This window comes from Seriola aureovittata, chromosome 20, assembly GCF_021018895.1.
Source record: "Seriola aureovittata isolate HTS-2021-v1 ecotype China chromosome 20, ASM2101889v1, whole genome shotgun sequence".
Taxonomy (NCBI): domain Eukaryota; kingdom Metazoa; phylum Chordata; class Actinopteri; order Carangiformes; family Carangidae; genus Seriola; species Seriola aureovittata.
This window is the reverse complement of record NC_079383.1, coordinates 5,011,606-5,027,519: the sequence shown is the minus strand read 5'-3', so window position 1 is coordinate 5,027,519 and position 15,914 is coordinate 5,011,606. Positions and strand designations below refer to the sequence as shown.

The window sequence follows — 15,914 nt, the reverse complement described above, 5'->3', positions numbered from 1 at the left end:
GGCTTGGAAAGGAATGAAGTTAAAGCGAACTAGAGAGGAGACTAGATGGAGTGGAGAGATAAATACATTTGCTTTACTTATCCATGAAATGTGTGTTATTCCTTATGATGACGTAGTCAGGGTCAAGAATAATTCGCAGGTGGTAAATCTGTAGATTTAGTCAATTCAGTTAGTTGGATCAGACCAATTCAAAGCACATTTCCTTTTTTGTTTTAATGCAGCAGCCTTCTGCTTAAAGTACTTCAAGTTATCGTTAAGTCTTGTTTTTCTCATCCCACGTCTCAGTGAGATGACAAGTCCTGCTTCTGGATCCTGGATCCAATTTTGAGCAAGTCATGGCAAAGGCCAACTATGTGGTTTGCAGTGTTTCAACATGCGGGCCATGCCAGGCCCTCTTGGGTGTGATCCACTGTTTTGTCAACAGCTTATTTCTTTGTCCATGATTGCAGTTATAGAACACTAAGCTACTGGAGCACAAGCAGGGGTTAAACCAAAATCTCCTCAGGATTGTCTTTGGAAGGGAACACCTAACAAATCTTACACATCTTCTTATGTAAGGTTATTTTCATATCACGTTTGAATGAAATCAGACAGATGAAGTCTTTCTTGTTGCAATGCAAGGACATTTGGTTTATAGCACAGGGACACTATAGTGCAGAAGAAATAATTAACAGACAGACAGATAACCTTGACAAGATGCTATGGTAAACAAGTGTCTATTTACATTTATATAGTTATGTGATAATTCTTTGTGTGTTTGTTACTCTGAGCAACCTCTTTCACATTACAGTGAAATTTCAATGCTGTCACTTAGTCTTAGTCTGAAGCAGGTTCAATTTGCTACTTGTACAAACAGTTATCTCCTGTCAACCAGCTTTCTTTTGGCTTTACTCTGACCTCTGTATCACTGGTGTTATCTTGCCCTGAGCGACTCCCATCTAATCCTCAGGAAAAGGGGTCAAAAAGGGTCACTGTTCATATAATTTGTCTTTCTGAATTTTCTCCTTTCTGTTGTGGTTTCTAACCTGACACATAACTAGTTTTTGTGTAGATGTCTTTTTTCTCAGACTGTGAGGAACTCACAACAAAACATAATCATATTTCTGCAAAGGTTCCCAAGTAGCATTTTACCATTAGCATTTGTGTAGCCGCTGTAAACACAGATGTGATGCTATTTGCCAAGACGGGGGGTTTTTTGTCTGTGGGGCTCCCTATACAACAGTACCCCTTTAGGGATTCAGTGCCTTGCTCAGCATCACTTTAGCAGGGCAGATGTTTGCAGGAACAGAACTGGAGCAGTTTACCCTCTGGCGGAGCGGTCTCTGTACACACTGGGTGGGAAAATACAATTAGAATGAAGAATTAATTGCTAACTGATTTACTATATAAGGAGTTTTGATGCTTCTTTGGAAGGCTGATCTTAACTACAATTTGGAGAAAGATTCATGTAAAACATCAAAGTGTTCATGTGGCTTTGTCTGTCATTGGCTTTTGATCCCACTAATGCACTCTGGGTCTTTCAACCCTTGAGCAATATGTAGACAGTCTTTTCTTTCAATGGATAAAGTAAATAAACATGGTTTATCAGTAGCTGCACTAAGCTTCTATCAAACACCATTTAACCTACATTTTGATCTCGAATTAGTAGTTATTATTAGTAGATGAGCCTCAAAGATGCTAAACCGAATCAGCAAATGGTAATTCAGCGCTCGTGTGACACCAGTTTAATTTGGTATGAGGATTATAGTATCCTTTAATACTACCTAGTGACCTGACTGTAGCATTAACTTAGGCTACATCATGACCTGATGCGTTTTTAATAAAGCCATCAATGTGTTGTGACTTAAACAACTTAAAGTAAAGGAAGTAAAATATCTAATTCCAAGATGTTTTTCAAACCCCAGTTTTAACTTTAAACTGGGTTTGGCTTCAGGACATTATCATCATTATTCATTCAGTATTCATTATCAGCATGAGCTTAATTTTTCATGCTGTTGATACAGCAGCTCCCTGGATGGAGTTTAGCCTGATTAACTTAGCCTTGTGCCAAAAAGAGTCGACTAGCGTCTATCGAACCGTGTATCTATTGATCAGCCATAATTGTTCTCATGAACCGTTCCCTGCTGGTCTGGAATCTATGATGTTGTCAAATTATATCACTGTTATTCTGTTGAGCTCAGGGCTTCTCTCTCTGACATATGATCTTTACTTCTCTGTTGTTCTGCATCTGCTGCAAACACGGAGCCTCTGAAAACAAACCTGTTTTCCTATAAAACACCTGCCTATTGGTGTCTGAAATATGACACCACAATGAGAAAAAATGCAGTATTCACCTGTGATTGCTGTTTTGAAATAATGTACTTTTGCACAACTCCTCACAGAAATTCTTTGAATAATATCTTATGTGTTATGACTCATAGACTGAGATGACTGGCATTCATATGAATCTGTTTGTCTGGATTTTTCCAAACATCTGCCCACCCAGATATCCTCTCTAACATCCAGACAGATCTGTGAAATGGAAATGGCATGCTCAGGCCTAAATCCTTCATGTTAGAAGGGCTTAGACGTTGGCGGGACTGTGCAGTCATTTGGACTGATTTATTTTGAATCGGTGGTGCCACATGAACAGAGCGACAGGGAAAAGTTTACTATAAGGCTAAAGTAGGCTCCTGTCATTGTGTAGTAGTAAGGACTGCAAAAGACAAGTTTTTGACAGGTTTTGTGTTCTGGAGCTTAAAGTCTTCAAAACAAAAGTCAGGATTTCCCTTACTGGGAAGTCACTCTTGTCTGTTCTCATGGCACTGATTCAAGAGTTTCTGTTGTGGAAATATAATAAGTAAATGGGTTCAGTGTGGCTTAAGTGTGATGAATGATTTCTTAGATTGTGATTGGTATATTGTCACTATGAATTGTGTCTTAAACACTGCCTGTTTCTGTATGTTCCTGTTCACGAGCCTTGCAAAGAATGAATGAGAGTCTCATTGAACCACAGCAGAAAATCCCTGATACAGAATTATGTTGAATGACAGTATGTACACATCCTTTAGCTTTAGTTTGCGGTTCTGTGTGTTGCTGTTGGAACACACAGCACTGCTGTTTGACCTTGGCTATAGCTTCATTGTGCATGGACTAAATGAACCATAGCTCTTCATTGCTCTTCCACAAGGACAATCATGCAATCGCAGCCCAAGGCTACCAAGATCTCCAAGAGGGAAATGATTCAGAGATGACTCAGACTTTTTGTCATGTTGACTGAGATGTCTTTGATTGGAATTGACATGTGCCCAGAGGAGCTATGGCGTGATGAATGGTTTGTTGTTTATCCCATGAACACCTATGGAAAGTCCCACAAAGAAATTATATCCCGCCGTGCATGCTTTGCTGTGAGGATGCTCACTCTTAAAGAGGTTAATATATCACTGCAGCCTGCTTTGATGCTTTAACAGATTAATAGTTAGAGTGATTTCATGTGGTTTGATTGATGATGTTTGGGCCTGTTGACTTTTTCATAGTCATCTATATAAATAAAATTAACTTGAGCAGTACAAATATCTCAAGGCATCAGGTACACTTCTTTTCCCCTTTGGCAAATCCATTCAAATAATCTAATTATCTTGACTGTTCCTTATCATTTAAATGTATTATTGTTGGCATTCCCCTGCCTTTGTGCATGTAGTGTAAATAGGGCTGGGTGCTGATGTGCACTTCCGGCGTAAAAGATAACGGGTTGATGTTCAAAAAGATGCACCAGGTACGAGATTTTCTCTAAGCATTAGGGTAGACGGGGTTACTGCACATTTTCAACTTCATGTGAAATTATGGTTCTGCAAATGACACGTAAATTCAGCTCATCTGGTCTCGTTGGCCAACACAGAGATTTTGCCGGGAGAATTTCACTGATGAATATGTAAAGTTGTGGATTTATCTGTGCAGAGTAATTTCCTGCCCAGACATTTTTTCTGGTCACAGAACATGTTGTGGGATGATTAGTCTTTGCTTGGACCGTGAAATGGGGTCATTCGGTACAGACTAAGGGAGTGCAGCTGAAAGACATGGGAACTATTTAGATGTGAAATCGTCGTCAGTCACAGTGCATTCATGTTTGTCTTGACTGTTCGTTGTAGTCAGGATTCATTAAAACATAGTTAACATTAAACTCATGTTGGGTAGAAAATGGACCACATAGTACCTGTGTAAATGCGCCTGAGAACCCTATGGAGGAAAATCAACCACTTGTTTTAGTATTTAAAAATCCTTCTTGTACGACTGAGGAGGTTTCTGTCGCACACTGACTCATAGTGTTCGGCCACTATATGTTATAACAACAGTGAGTAGTCAAAGTCAGCCTGCTGAGAATTTACTTGAGTATGATTTCCCCCTACCCAGAAACAACTGAGAGACACTTTAGGCTGACTTGAAGATGTCATGAGGAATCATGGATGGGTTATCCTGTTGCTTACAGTACATTGATAACAGATGGGTTTCTGCTCTTCGGTTTCCTGAGGCTGTGAGGATGCTGATTTGCCACTGACAGGCCAACCATCGCACACCCTGTGATTAGGGATCAGTAATGCCTGAGGGAAGGAGACAGCCTCCAAATGGCATGTGCTTCCTGCAAACAGAGCATCACATCTCCAAACCGTCTGCCTAAAAGATGGCCACCAGAAATGGTAGCTGCTGATTGTGCAGCCTTTGGGTGAAGAAATGGAAATGCATCTTCTGTATTAGATTAAAATTGTAAATCTCTGTAGACTGGAGGGAGTGCTTTTTGTATTTGAATTATAGAAGAGAGATGTTTCTGAATGCTAAAAATGTCTAGCCTGTTTTTTTTTGCATCCTTGTTTTATGCATTTTCCTCTGTTTATCATAAGTGGTCCAGGCCTTCTGGGTATTGTAGTTACTCAGAGCTTTACAGCATTAACCAGTATTGGTTGTATTTGAAAGTTTATACTTGACAGTAACATTCAAAACGAATAAAACATGCAATGGAAGCAGTCACTTCACGTTAAGCTGTACCTGGTTTTACTGAAGGTTTCAGTGGCTTTTATCTGGGGTTACATCCATGAGGAAAGTGACTGGTACTGTAGGAGCCCAGTTGATCCTCTTTGCAGGAGGCTGAGTAGCAGTGGGTGTTAGGTACTGTATCTTAGATCACATTACACCATAGAGTAATGCTGACAGAAAAGACCTCTGAGGTGTTTGTGCGTGCATCTACGTGCATGCTAATGAATTCGAAGGCTTCTACAAAGTGATGTGTAAATAATCTCTATCTGTACAGTACATCTGTCAAACACTACAACTTCCGTATAGATAAATGTTTGTTGTTTGGTGTTAATGCCGTCCTGGAGAGAGTGAACGGGTGTGTGTTTATGTGTGTTGGTGTGCATGTGATTTCAGGTTTAGGTGAATGACCTGGTTGAGCTGGTTTCTTACTGTCAAGCTTCAACAGACAGTCTGCCAGCCACCTAGATTTCCCAATAACCCTCCCCTTTGCAAATGACTGAGTGCTGTGAGGCACTCAAACTTTCATCACTTCTCTTCAGTCTGTTGCCCGCAGCATTCCCACGACAAAACCCAACCTTCAGTTCTCAGTTGATCCTGGCTGGAGGAGATAACCTTTCACCACGTATTGATCTTAATGGCTGTCATATTGGTTAACAAACCCCTGTGGAGTATGTGTTAGCAATCCTACATAAGCCATACTGCAATCACTAGCTTAGTTTCAGAAGCTTTTACATTTAAAGCAATAAGCTGTCATAGTTGAAGTCTCTTGACCTTGGCGTGATTCAAACATACTGTAGCAACGTTCCTGCTTTGTCCAAGGCTGGATTAAAATGAAAAGCACATAGTTTTGTCCTCTGGAAAAAAACAGGTTCTCCAACAGGGAGGTGTTTGGTTTGTGCACTGGCCTGCAATTGATAGAAAAAACACACAGCTTTGTTCTGTGTCTGGCGGTGCATTTTAACTCCGAGGTAAACACCAGCCCCACTTTACTCCTTCTGCTTTGAAGTGTCTGGATTAACCTAGCATTGTTTACAGTGGGTCTGCACCTCTTCATCTACACTGCATGGGACTCTGCTACCAGCAGTGGAAGCCTCTCTTATTCTTTCCACCACCACCCGGAGATGCATATGGCCCCTGAAGTCAGGGCCGAAAAAAAAAAAAAAATGCATTTACTCTCTCCAGCGGCTCCCTTCTCACACCAAGCCTTCAACACTGGTGGTCCTTAAGGGAGATTGATAGGGCTCTCCTCCATCACTCACTGACTTTAATGAGAGCAGCCACAGTGAAAGTACTGGGCGGATGGGGAGGCGGGGCCTTGAGCAGCAAGCGGGTTGTAGGCAGTCAAACTGATACAAGCGCGTCTTACATCACCTTTCATCTCAGACTAAACCACAGCGAAGTTGGCCCACTAGTTGACTGGCTGGCTCCTTCATTGACAAGCCTGTTGCATTTGATCATTACTGTTGCATTGTTGTGGGTTGGACTGCAGTGCGCTTACATCATGTTGTGGCACATCGTAGAAAGATGGAGATATGAACAAAAAAAAAAATGAATGTAGTTACAACACTGCAGTCACCATGGAGAACAGAGCTACAGAGGTGAAATTAATTGTACGTGTGGCGGCGTCCATGTTCTTCACCTTTGTAGATCTGAGGTGGGTTGAACTAATCCCACGGGTTATTTCCAGCGTGGCGGCACCATGCCTTCATGCACAGCCAAAGAGAATTAGATGTATTGAGGTTGCTTTACAATGCAGTCTTGTTTCAAGCATCAGCAGTCTGTGTGTGTGCGGGCATGGGTGTGAAAATTTCAACTCTCCCTGGCATTAACTGTGTCCCTAATTCACTTGTCGATAAACACTGAGCTCATTAGATTTCACCTTGCAGCGTAGCCTCTGGTGCTCTTCTCTCAACATCTTTTCTATTCTCTCCCAACCTCCTTCCCCTCTCCTTACCTCCTGTTGTCTTCCCTCTTCTTCCCCACCCCTTTCTTTTCTTATCCTCCTTTTATACTCTCCCAACTCCCATGTCTGCTATATTTTGTTTTCTCTTTTCTTTCCTACTTCTGTCTCTTTTCTTTTTCCTGTCTATATCTCTTCTTGTGGTTCTTAGTCCAACTATTGAGAGCTGATCGCGTGTTGAGAAGACATTTTGTCATGTGCAATACATTCCCAGGTTTTGAAGGTTGCAAGGTTAGTCCATTAGCAGACAGGAGAAAGTAGCAGAGAGAGTGGTGGTAGTCGCCTGGAGAAATGCAGCCTGGAGACATGACATACTCAATATTGTCCACTATTATACTTCTAAAACTTTATATTTTCCAGCTGCTGCTCCTGTGGAGAAAAGATCAAATCCATGTGAACATTCCACATGCAAACCCCCCCTTTTTTTTTAGAGCACGCCTTGAATGGCACTGCTTCTCTCTTCACAGGCACTTCATTAGTTGTGGGTGGGTACCCTGAAAGTTAAATATAATGTTGTTATGCTTGGACTCATTTGCCATTAGAAGGGCAACATGGGAAAATCTGAACATTGACAAAGCAGAGACACAAGGAGGATGCATTCTGTTTCTGAGCTTGGGGATTTCTCTCTTCCTGACACTTTAGTTTTGTTCATGCAGCAGGATGGATAGTGAGCGTGGTTATTGTCGACTTGGGGACAGTGATTTATGGGTAGGAATTAGGCAAGTCTAAATAAATTTGTGTCTTAGTGTTGACTGCTTAAGTGTGTTAATGTGGTGCTAATGTTTAAAACCATCTGCAGAGCTTTAAGTAACAAGGCCTGTTCTAACTGCAATGACAGATGCAGATGTATGGACACAAAAAACAGTTTCATGCACAGGTGCAAATTTGCACCGAAACAGAAGAATGTAGGTATACTAGTAGAAATATGTAATAACACCATTTTTTTCAGGGAATGGGATCATGGAGCATCAGTGTCCCCTCAGTCTGAATAATCTCAGACATCAACAGTCTCACTTAACTTCAAAATCTCACCACTGTGTAGTTTCTACTACGCAAATTATTCCAGAATAATGACATTAATGCTGAGAGTCTATTATAGTGACACTATGCAAACAAACACATCTGCACACTTGTGTGAGCCAGGTGTCTTCGTCAGCCTTTGGCTTTGACTGCAGCTCGTCCTGCCAAGCTTCAAGACGTTGAGCAGAAAAGCAGTTGAGTTTAAGTGGCCATGTGTGTTCCTTCCTGCTCTCAGAGTTGACACAGGGGAAACAGCATGATACAGAAGCAGATTGCATTCATCTGGAATAAAAAAAAAGAAGAAAAATCAGCTCCTTTTTTACATTAAAGAAATAATGTCTCATGAGTTTTGAGAAAAATATGTCATAACTGAGATAATTGTCCCATAACTCTTAATGCTCTCAATAAATCTGAGCAGACTTGATGGTGTGTGCTTGTCAAGCTGAATTTCCTAATATCTGGAACCAAGACTGAAGTAAAATGGGACTGAATTCAGCATCTGTGTGGCCCTCTATGTGAAGCACACATCATCTCCACCCCAGATTTACTGAGATCTTACACCAGAATTACAACATAATTATGAGATATTTGCTTGGATAGAACGAATCCAAACCACCTGCGAAATGTTTGCTGAATTTAAATGATTGTGTTAGATGGGTTGATCCACAATGAATTTCTATAGAACCCTCTAGCAGCAGAAGACTGCATTCAGGCCAGGCATCATCCAGGTGCTAACATGTGGAGTAAGGCAGAGGAATGCTCAAGAAGAGTGTATGTGCTCAGCAAACCTTTGTCTGGACTGATGAAAGATTAAAACGCACTGCTTAATGTCTGCAGAGTACAGGGAAGCCTATTCATTATCTTACCGCAGCAGTCAGCACTATAGTAGTGTCTACTGTAGTACAATAGTTTTACCACGACTGTGTGATGCACTTTACATAATCAGTGCTCAATTAAAAATAAACACAGCCATGCACTTATAAAGATGGAAAACTGCCAAAACCCATCTCCATTTAAAGGGGCTATATATAGGTTTATGCTATTGCTACATAGCTAACGTTAGCATTAACAGCATCTTACCAGTCTAGAAAAAATGTTGCAAGTTCAGCATCAAACATTCCTTTACTCACTTCCTCTACTGAAGTTAGCACGCTAGTTGCTAGCTGCTGAAGATGTAGCGCTGCTGAGAGGACATATTATAACCTCTAATATTGTAAATGCAACAATGGCCAAAGCTTTTGGTAAGTGACTATCATCACCACAGGCTCCCAGCAAGAAACCACGTTTGGCAGCAGAGAACCCCCTTTAAACGGGCAAATATGTTTTGTTTCAAAATAAAAATAAAGCATGAAGCAGTACATTAACATGATTAGAGACATTAGAGAGACATGATTATAACCATGCCATTGTGTGGTGAAACTTCCTGGTGAAAGTCCCGGCCTTGATCTCAAATTCGTCTAGAAAACGTCATGCTGGCATCTAGATTTTAGAAGAGACGAGAATGGCAGCAGCTTGTTAATGAAGGTGCTTATAGATGAATATTCCGTCAAAACAACCATTGTAGAAATAAATTACAAAATGATAGAGAATCTAAAAAATTTGTTTATGGTAGAGAAATTAATAGAGAATGATAGAGAAATCATAACCAGAATTCAACCAAGTTTTACTTGGCTTAAGGCTCACTACAAACAGATTTTAAAACTCGGGTGTGGAGCTCTGCTCTTCGAAGGTGTTGCTCCATTGCACTGACCTCAACATGATTTGAACACAAAACAGCCTGTTGATCTGGAATCAGATGCTACTGCACTGTCACAAAATCTTGACACATCACAGCATCTGTTTCTTCTGAAATTGTTTCATCCGTCAGTTTTGATTGAACAGCAGATAGATTGTATTGTTCTCTCTGCCAGTGAAGTTTCAGTTCTGCCAGTGTGTATTTGATAGTGAGACACGAATTTGGCTGAACTCAAGGAACCAAACTGCCAAACTGTGATTACATATTAATGTTCAACCTGATCTGGGATCTCCACCTTCCTAGATGTCGCAGCTGTAGGTGTTTGTGTGCTGGAGGGTGCTGCTACCCTTTGCTTTTCTATTATGCTGCTTAACAGAACTGTATTTACATATTTCTTAGAAATTAAATCCAGGAGTCAAAACAAATATAAAGTGTTACAGAAGGCAGCTTTTGCACAGTTTACCACTCATCGAGGTTTATGTTCGGAGGTCCTTCCAGTTTGAATCAGCAAGCTTTTGTCCATTTCACCATGTTACCTTCAGTCACATTCGGCGTGTTACCTCCTGGATAGTATGACAGCTTGTTGTGGTTAAGCTCTTCACCTGCGTCTCCCAGAGAGATTAGAATTTTCCATTGTTGTTTAAACGTAATACAATCTACAGGTGTCAAATCATATACGATTGGAGTGTGATGCGAGGTGATTGGCTGCCCTTACTTTCACTCTTCCACTCTTTCTTTATTCTGTCCATCTAAACGATTAAGCACATCCTTTGTCCTTGATTTTCTTCCCCTCTCTCTTTCTCGCTTTCACTCTTCAGTGTCCTCCTCCTTTCCTGCCTGTCTGCCTTTAACACCTCATTTTTTAATTTTTTTATTGCCGTCTACTACTCTCTTTTAACCTACGTGGATGTTTCCCACTGATGTTGCTTCTCTTCAGGCTCAAGTGCTTTTCCTATGTGTCGCCTGTTTCCTGCGCAGGGTCACGCAGCATCTTCCCCAGCTACGAAATCCCTCAGTGTGGAGGTGTAGTGCAGATATGAGACACAGTACCTGTTCACCGTGTACATTGGTGTGACATTGATGTTGTACCTAAAGCTGGACTCAGTTGGCAGCGTATCAGATGTACTTAGCTGAAACTTGTGCAGTCTAATACAACAATAAATCCTCCTTCATGAAGGTTGAAAGGTTCAGTTTCTATCAAATAGTTTTATAGAGGTGTTGATTCAATTGTATGATGATTTTGGAGAAGTAGTTTCAGGTGTGGTTTACCTGTATTGCATTATACATAGAGGTAGTCCGATTATTTAGCCTGCATAGCCTTAAATCATTTTGCTCAGTGCCCTGGATGTTTCTTCTTCCAGCAGTTGACAAACACACATGAACGGATCCAGATTCTCCACAGACGTATTATTGTAAATAGAACACTTACTTCCAGGCTTACCTTGAAATGTGATAGTCCTCATACACACAGTTCTTCTTCTTCCATTTTACTGTATCAGTTCTTGTCCAAGCAGCTAATGGATATTGTGAGAGAGCAGAGCTCGGTTCGAGGAATGGCGAAACATAAACACAGTGTACAATACACTGGGACCAACTCCTTATAAATACAAACACACATCTGGACTCTCTTTCTCCTTTTGCTCTTTCTCTAGACAGCTGTCTCTCCATTTGTTTACATCTCATGTATTTTTGAGTCCATCCCTTTACTCTAAGTCTCTGTGGCTCAGAGTTTCAGACGTCAGTGTTTGTGGGTTTTGGATGTTTGCCCCAGTCATCCTTTGGAAAGTGGCTTTCATCAGCTCTCTCTCTTCTCGCCCCTTCCCTTTTCTGTCCGTCTGTCAGGAGATATGGAGTTTCTGTTAAACTGGAAACTTCTCTATGCAGTTTATTGTGTTAAAAGGGGTCAGCCCTATGTTCCCACATTTCTTAGAACTTTTTTTTCACAGAAATTTTTGAAAATTAGGGTTAGGGTTAGGCCTGTGGAAACATAGACACGCTCCCTGTTAAAATACATCAACTCAGGCTGTTTCCATTACATAACTCAAAACTTTGTATCACCAAAAAAGCACATTTGTCATATAATCTGTTCAGTTTAGAAAATGCAGCATGATAGTGCTACACGATCTCAGTTCAAACACATTGACATTGTTACGTTCTTTTTGACGTACAGTATCCTGTTCACCATCGTGACTTTTGCCTTGAGTGACTTGGGTTAACTTATGGCTTATGGAGAGAGAAACTACTTCCAGTTGTGGCTTTCACTGCACAACATTTTCACAGCGCTGACTTTTGTCAGGTCACCATTAAGATCTGTTGCCGGACATGAACTTCCTGTCCGATGAGGGGGAGGATGACCTTATGCTCAGTACAGGATCTTGTGGCGCAACGGTAGCGCGTCTGACTCCAGATCAGAAGGTTGCGTGTTCAAATCACGTCGAGGTCAGTGTTTTAAGTTGCACCTCTGCGGAAACATCAGCAAGGTGCTTGTCAGATAGAAAACACCAAAGCTCCTGATGGAATCTATACATTACTCAAATCAAGATAACCTTAGTCCCATTGTCCCTTATCTCTTCATTAACTTTAACCACATGTGTCAAGGGACACATTCAGGATGCTGCAGATGGTGAATTGTAACACTAAAATGTTTCATAAGGTTAAACACCCGTCAGTCAATGTGCCATCCATCACTCTCAACCAAGCTGCCAATCAAGCACCAGCACATCATCCTTTTCCACGTGAACTGTGAGTAAAGTCAAAGCTTCAGTCGTTCCATTAAACACACAACTGATTTCACGATTTCATTTTTATGATGAATCATTTCTCCGAATGTCATGTGACATAGGTGTGGACCTCGTGGCGCAACGGTAGCGCGTCTGACTCCAGATCAGAAGGTTGCGTGTTCAAATCACGTCGGGGTCAAAGCTTTTCAAGGCTTCTGTGTGCAGATACTAAAGATTAGAAGAAGGTAAATATTAGGTGTTACCTTGAACACTGAGATGAGGCTGGCTCTGTGGAGCTATAAAGAGCCTTCCCCAACTGACATGCATAACTTGAGTCTGAGTTGACCTGATAAATGACTGTATGCTACCTTGAAATGCCTGTTAAAAACAAGCAGAATGACTGAATTACAATCTGAGAATAAACACTATGACCAATGGGTTAAATTTAGGCTGCTCTCTTTGTACTCCAGGTTTCCACATGATATGTTTCATGCGTATCCCATTCTGTGTAAAGCCTGAAATGCCATTTTTATTTTAAATTCTCTAAATATATCAGCAATAATAATACTTACCATAATACATGTGTTATATTTATAAGAAGTGGGGCGGTGGGTTGTGGGTTGTGGGTTGTGCTGCGATGGATAAAAATTTCCAAGGCCTCTTTTTTGGAAACCTGGTCTACACCTGCTGATGATTATCACGGCCAGACTCGCTTTGGTAGCGTATTTCTTTGGCTGGGTTGCATCAGTGTCCCGACATGTTGAACACAGAACGTGGACACATGCGCTTCTATTGTTGTTGAAAGGAGAAGGGCCTCTAACATACGATGTACCAGCTGTGTGTGAACGCGGTATGAGGGAACTCTTTGGCGGGCACGTGAGCTGGTTTGTGTGCCCTGCAGTCGTAGCACAGATGTGGGGAGCATGGTGCGCTGTGTCAACATGAGAGACCAAAGAGTTGCCACTCCCTTCTGCTGGCCTGTACACTCCTGAGATCTCGATGTCTGCTCTACATACACACACACACACACACACACGCGCACTCAGCAGAGTTATGTCTAGATAAACTGATCCTCTTTTCTTGGGTGTGAAGTGTGAGGCGTGTGCTCTTGTGCTTCACGGTCACAGTCTGTTGCTTCTGCACAAACCATGACGAGCACACTCCTCAGTACGAATGGATTCTGTACGTCAGGGTTTCTGGACTTGTTCTGTGAGGTCATATTACATGGTCACCGACCTGAATTTCAACTATTTCCACTTAGTAGATGTTTTGCAGTATTTAGAAATGTGTGATGGAATACCTGAGTACATGTGGAATACCTGAGGCATAGGAGCTTATTGAAATAAAGATCATATAAGTCAGAAGAGCATCTTTTCCTCTTGTATTTTACATATAGCAAAATCTGACATTCACCATCCTATCCTGTGTGTTCACCATCCACAGATACGACAGTTCAAGCTGCCCCGTCATCTGTTTAATTTGCATGCATTTCCTGACTGACTGAAGTCTATCGCTGTTGCCGTAGCTGCTACTGTACGATTGAAATAGCAGTTTGACCATTCGTCAACGTGAACAATGACATTACGCTTCTCTTTAAACAATATGTAGCGCATAATGATGTTTGTTCCACATTTAGATCCCAGGGAACCTCCTCCCTCCTGCTCCTCCTCCACACACACCAACACGAATCCTAGAAAACACTCCGTGACCTCTCTGTGTTCCACATCTGCAGTCTGTGAAAGAGCTGTGTGTGCCGTGACATCTCCACTGCGGGTTGTCTGTTCGTGGTGATTCACCCTGCGCTCTGTGTTTCTCTTGGCTCATTTGAAGGCCCCATCTGGCAAGCATAACCTCTGTGCTTATGAAATAATAAACAAAAGTGTGCCGAAATTGTGCTGACTGCTGCCTCTATAAGTACACAAAGAGCCTCGCAGTGCTCAACCAGTTCAACTGAAGCAGCAGGCCTTAACATGCAGGGACTACTCTCATTTTCAGTGCCTTTTGCATCATTTTGTAGCCAATGTTGGACATTGTTCCAGTATAAACTGGCAAGCTAAGTAGCATTTTCTTGAAATTACAGGGATTTATTCCATTGCTCGGTGGTTGTTGTGAATGTTCGTGAGGCTCTTTTGCATATGGAATGCTCTCAGTAACAATAACTTCAAAGTGGCTACTAAATAAGAACATGCATTCATTGTTCTCTTCTTTCAGTCATGATTTAGTTGTCTGTGCTCTCATATTGTTGCTTATTGGCACTGGCATGTCTGCACTTTTCACTGTCTCCCCTAAATTAAGACTAAACCCCGTGAGCATAGAAAGAAAATGACACACTGACAGTGATAATGATGGATAATTGATAATGCTCTGTAAGACTCTTGTCACCTGCTCTTTACCTCTTATAACAATCTATGTCCTTCTAACTATAACACACAGATGTTTCACATCTGCACCAAATCTGACTATTCCTGTAGTCCCAGGCTGAGCAGATGGCCAGGATGGGACTACTCCCTCGGGGTCTGAGACTAACATGCCCTTTCAGTAACACGACACCCTCACCCTCTGCTCTGCTCTGCCGGTTGATTTCTACTGGTAAGTGTTTGAAACTGACAGATAGACTCTTCATTATGGAAACTGTCCCTTGCTTTCTCACATCCACACGAGATCAGAGGTCAGGGTCAACTAGAGAATTGTGTCCTGAGAACATAAGAGATCTGTGTCCTGAGAACATATGCATAAAGTCAGTGCGCAAGCAGTAGTTTAAACTGACAAATAAGGTGACAGACTGAATTTTAAATTAAAATATTCATTTAAAAAGCCAGGGTTATATTCTGATAGAGTGCACAGTAATGACTGTATCTTACTAATGTTGTGAGCACCCAGCTCACAGTATGAGCTGTTAAAAATACCAAGATGTACATGTGTATATATATATATATATACATACATATATATATATATATATATATACAGTGAGAGAATTTTTGGTTCATATGGCCCAGCCCTGGTCAAACGTCTATGCTGCTTTTCTTGCCTTTGTAAAACTTCTATCCCTCAAGTCCTGCTTGTTAAGTCCAGGAGAGACTGTGTGTCTAATGTTTAAGTCTCAGTCAGTATACAACTGTGCGCATTTCTTTTCCACAGCTGAAAACTGACCACTGTTGTCAGCAGGATTTGAACCTGCACCTGCACCTGCACAGGGAGACTACAACAGACTTCTTAGCTTCATTGTTTTCAACATAAAGATATTGGAGATGCCGGGGATTGAACCCGGGGCCTCATACATGCAAAGCATGCGCTCTACCACTGAGCTACATCCCCTCTATGTTCCATTGAGTTTGTCAGCACAGACTTTTCAGTGGGGCTGCAGCAGTTAGAATAACAGTTTATCTCAAAGTCCTTTTGGGTGCATACAGACTGAGACATTTCATCAATCTTATAGCAATCTAACCCTAACCCTCTAGCTTTAGCTTTA

At 41.5% G+C, this 15,914-nt stretch overlaps 1 protein-coding gene and 3 non-coding genes across 5 annotated transcripts in view; 3 read left to right on the top strand and 1 right to left on the bottom strand.

Annotated features, from left to right (window-relative positions):
* Positions 1-15,914, top strand: part of LOC130160991 (partitioning defective 3 homolog) — a 343,348-nt gene that overhangs the window by 13,853 nt on the left and 313,581 nt on the right. The window lies entirely within an intron of this gene.
* On the top strand, positions 12,094-12,165 carry trnaw-cca (transfer RNA tryptophan (anticodon CCA)). Its single transcript has one exon. It is a non-coding gene; the product is annotated as a tRNA-Trp (tRNA).
* On the top strand, positions 12,570-12,641 carry trnaw-cca (transfer RNA tryptophan (anticodon CCA)). Its single transcript has one exon. It is a non-coding gene; the product is annotated as a tRNA-Trp (tRNA).
* trnaa-ugc (transfer RNA alanine (anticodon UGC)) lies at positions 15,689-15,760 on the bottom strand. The gene has a single exon. It is a non-coding gene; the product is annotated as a tRNA-Ala (tRNA).